Here is a 5017-nt window from a genome sequence, read left to right as displayed (position 1 = left end):
AAGCTCAAAGCCAGGCAACAGCCCAGAGAGATGTCAGAACCAGGCAGGCAGCCGGGCTCAGCTGAGCCGAGGAGGCCCAGCCTCTTAAACCAGAGCCCCGGCATGAACCATGATGGCCAGCCGGGCGCCGGGGCTCACGCCTGCCATCCCAGCAACTCGGGAGGCTGAGATCTGGAGGACGACGGTTCAAAGCCAACCCAAGCAGGGAAAAAAAAATCCAGAGACTCTTATCGCCAATGAACCAGCAATAATAATTGATAATGATGATGATGATGAATACAAAGTAAAACCAAAAGGCAGACGTGGAGGTGTGGCTCAAGTCACAGAGTAGCAACAGCTACCTGGCACCCCCAAAATTAACTAAATAAATTCAAGCCATTAATTCTGCGATTCCCACAGCAGCTGGCCCAGCGGGCGATGCGGTTCTTTGTCCACTGTGGGTGGTGGCTTTAGCTTCAGGACCAAGAAACACATCCACAACCAAAAATCACCCTCCCCCCCCCACCTCCTCCCAGAACTGATTTAAAGCCAAAACGCTGAATGCTAAAAAGAAAAGAAAAAGAAGTTTTGACTGCCATTAATGCCAATATTCCAGAACTATGTCTGCACCTGAACTACCAGAACGAAAGCACTGCTATAATTCCTTTTTCCTCTCTGGATTTCTCATTACATTTTCTTCATATCAAAAAAAAAATCCCACCATGATTAATCAAGGATCGGAATTCATTTTTTTTTTGTTTTCAATACACCTGGGTGGCCATTCTAAACCCCTGATTCCAAAGATCTAGCTCTCTCCCCTAAAGAAGCACCCCCCACCCCGGAACATCGAATCTCTGGATTTCTACATCAGTGTCTCATACACACACACACACACACACACACAAAGAATAATTCTTTTGAGATTTGCCCAACTCCAGCTGCTTTTGCAAAGAATAAAAGAACTTTTTCCTCCCATCTACCGCAAACAAATCAATGACAATACACAAATACATAAATAGATGTAAAAACAACACTCACCTCACAGTCTCTGGGTCCCAGGCTGGCCGGCTCAGATCCCCAAGGCCAGCCAGCCGGCTCTGGGGTGGGGATGGGGCTGGAGGAGATGGCGTAGCTGGAGAGACTGGGTAGAGAGCGGATGGAGCTTGGGAAGGAAGCCAGAAGGGATGTTTTAGAAGAGCCTGCCAGCCAGGGAAAACCCAGCTATGGGGAGAGGTGGTTGGTTCAAGGCAGGGAGGGCTGGCGGCTCCCCTTACGTTGGACGTCTGGTCCAGCTGCGCCCGCCTTTAATCACTGCCGAAGCTCTCGCTGACAGAAAGCATCATGAATAAAGAAACAGGTGGTTGAGATGCCTCCTCCTCTTCCTTTCTCCACCCTCTCTCCACCAGGCCTCAGCCAGGCTGGGTGAGGGAAAAAAAAAAATCTAGAAAATTCTAGGCAGGAAGCTTGAAGCCTGAAATTGCCCGCGGGATTTCTGTTTAGCATCGCCTGATTTCCCTTTTTATTTTATTTTTTTTGCCTTTGCTGCCAGTCCTGGGACTTGAACTCAGAGCCCTGAGTGCTCTGTACCAAGAGCTTCTTTTGCTCAAGGCCTGGTGTTCCACAGCATGAGTTGGATCTCCTCCACTTCCAGCTTGTTTCTTTTATTTTTGTGCCAGTCCTGGGGCTTGAACCCAGGGCCTGGGCGCTGTCCCTGAGCTGTTTTTTTGCTCAAGGCTGGTTGCTCTACCACTTGAGCCACAGCACCACTTCTGGCTTTGTCTGTGTCTGTGGTGCTGAGGAATCGAACCCAGGGCTTCCTCCGTACTAGGCGAGCACTCTACCACTGAGCCACCCTTCCAGCCCTCCAGCTTTCTTTGTTTTATTTTTAGTGGTTCATTGGAGATAAGTCTCAGGACTTTCCCGCCTCAGCACGGGCTTCGTGAAACTGCGATCCTCTGGATCTCAGCGTCCTGAGTAGCTGGTATACCGGGCTTGAGCCACCAGCGCCCAGCTGTGAGCCACCCAGGGAGGAGGGACAGAGGGGTGGTGGACAGGCTCAAAGCCAGCGAGATGGGGCTCGGAAGGTGGCCAAGCCCGTATGGAAAAGCCCAGCCCAGCGAAGGGACTGGCTGGGAATCAAATGGGATATAATTAACTTAAAGTATCCCAATAAACTTGTTGTCATGCTTTATAAAAGGCTACAAATATTGTCTCCATTTATCCTGGCTCCAGCTCTCCTTGGCTTCAGGCCTCTTGTTAGGAAGAAATAACCGAGAAGCCTTAAAGCGACAGCCTGATCGATTTATTCAAGGAAGGAATAAAAAGGCCTGACCAAGCCAAGCCCGGTGGCTCACGCCTGCCATCTCCCCTACTCAGGAGGCTGAGAGCTGAGGATCGTGGTTGGAACCCAGCCCCCAGGGCAGAAAGGTCCAAGAGACTCTCATCTCCACTTCCAGAAAACTGGAAGTGGTTGAGTGCTAGACTTGAGTGGAAGAGCTCAGGGACAGTGTCCAGGCCCCAAGTTCAAGCCCCACAACCCACAAATAGTCATCCTAGTTACTCAGGAAGCTGAGATAGGAAGATTTTTGTATTTGTATCTACAAGTTACTATTATATTTATATTTTATATAAGTCATAATGATTTATATAATATAATACATATAGAATATATAGAGCATGTAAAATATAGAATATATTCTATGTATTCTATACAATATGTTAATATAATAGAATTATATTTATATAAGACACATATAACTTACAGAATATACAAGTATATTTATATACTCTGATACATAGTTATGTTTATAAGCCGGGCGCCGGTGGCTCATGCCTGTAATCCTAGCTACTCAGGAGGCTGAGAGCTGAGGATCATGGTTCAAAGCCAGCCCGGGCAGGAAAGTCCGTGAAACTCTTATCTCCAATAAACCACCAGAAAACTGGAAGTGGTACTGTACCTCAAGTGGTAGAGAGCTAGCCTTGAGCTGAAGAGCTGAGGGACAGCGCCAGAGTTCAAGGCCCACAACCAACAAAAAAAAATTATTATTATTATGTGTATATGCAATTCTATATTTACATACCATATTCTATTTGTATATTATATGTTTATATTTAGTATAATATCAATAACGTGCATATATTACCTTGATATGTGATTATATTTATATATAACTGTAATATATCATATATTAAAATATGTTATACGTAACATACTTATACATTGTAACATTATGTTACACTTATACTATATTACGTATATAACAAAATTTATATATTTTTCCATTTTATATAACTTATATATAATTTTTTCTATTTTATATAGTTTATATGTATAAGTTCCGCATAGTTTGTATGTAATCTCTTTTTTCTTTTTGGCCAGTCCTGGGGCTTGAACTCAGGGCCTGGGCACTGTCTCTGAGCTTCTTTGGCTCCAGGCTGGCGCTCTACCACTTGAGCCACAGCACCACCTCTGGCTTTTTCTGGGTATGTGGTGCTGAGGACTCGAACCCAGGGCTTCCTACCTGCCAGGCAAGCACTCTACCCCTGAGCCGCCTTCCCAGCCCTAACATGCCCATTTCTGGTCAGATGGGACAGGAGTTACTGGTGGAAGAATAAAAGCTCAGCTGCTTCCAGAAAAAGACACTGGCGGGCAGGCGTGGGGAGGAAGCGCGCTTCCCCGCTCACCAGAAGCTCAGGAACCACACAGCACAGAGCTCCAAACCACAGCTCAGAAAGCTCGCTCACCAGGGCCGGGGTAACCCGAGAGGGCTGGTAATGGCGGCTCCAGAGCAGCTGAATGACCCTGTGGCCAGTTGTGTTATTATGCCTAGCTTCACCGAGAGGAAATGGCTTTCAAAGAAGAGCTTCAGGGCTCTGTGTGTGTGTGTGTGTGTGTGTGTGTGTGTTTGGGGTTGGGGGGTGGATGATAGCTTCTAGAACCTTCTGCTTCTAGAACTTTGGCCTTCCAGAGGATTGTCTGGGCTTCCTAGTGACCAGAGCTCTGTTGTTCCCAGGAGGGCCCGAGCCATCCGCAGGTCTAAAGGAGAGAAAATGGAAGATGTGATTTGTGGGATCAAGAGTCAGTAAATGAGGTCCAGTCTCTGAATCCCATCCCCTGCCCTAACGGGGTCCCCTCCCTGCCCCGCCCTGCCCCCCAAATTACTCTCATCCTAAAGAAAGCCAAGCACAAAACAAATGCTAGGGAGCTCATCCACCCTGACTCCTCTAGCTAACTTTATGAGGCTGAGATTGGGAGGATTGAGGTTGGAGGTCAGCCCAAGCGGAAAAGAACATTTTATGTTTTAAGTGTGTGTGAATGCCTGCTCACCTATAGAAAAAAAAAACTCAAAATGCTAACAGAGGAAAGAAAGGCATAGGAGAAAATGGCTCTTATTATTTAAAACTGTGGGTCTTGTAGAAGAGACTTTTTTTAAGCCAGATGCCAGTGGCTCACTCCTGTCATCCTAGCTACTCAGGAGGCTGAGATCTGAGGATTGTGGTTTGAAGCCAGAGCAGAGAGAAATTTTTTTTATGGTCAATAACCCCCCCCCAAAAAAAAACAAATCTGGAGGCATGGTAGCATATCATCCTTGAGTGGAAAAAAAGCAAACAAAAACAAAAACAACTAAGGAACAAACAACTTTCAGACCTTGAGTTCAAGCCCAAGGAATGGCACAAAAAAAAAAAGAAAAAGAGAGAGAAAAGAAGGAAAGAAGGGAGGGAGGGAGGGAGGAAAGGAAGGAGGGAAGGAGGGAGGGAAGGAGGGAAGGGGAACGGAAGGAAGGAAGGAAAGAAGGGAGGGAGGGAAGGAAGGAACGAAAGAAGGAAGGAAGGGAAGGAGGGAGGAAGGGAAGGAGGGAAGGAAGGAAGGAAGGAAGGAAGGAAAGAAGGAAGGGAAGTAGGGAGGGAAGGAGGGAAGGAAGGGAAGGAGGGAGGAAGAGAAGAAGGGAAGGAAGGAACGAAGGAAGGAAGGAAGGGAAGGAGGGAGGGAGGGAAGGAAGGAGGGAAGAAAGGAAGGAAGGAGGGAAGGAGGGAGGGA

This window comes from Dipodomys ordii, unplaced genomic scaffold (assembly GCF_000151885.1).
Source record: "Dipodomys ordii isolate 6190 unplaced genomic scaffold, Dord_2.0 Scaffold128, whole genome shotgun sequence".
In the NCBI taxonomy this organism is placed as follows: domain Eukaryota; kingdom Metazoa; phylum Chordata; class Mammalia; order Rodentia; family Heteromyidae; genus Dipodomys; species Dipodomys ordii.
The sequence above is the reverse complement of the archived record's forward strand: the minus strand, read 5'-3'. Positions refer to the sequence as shown.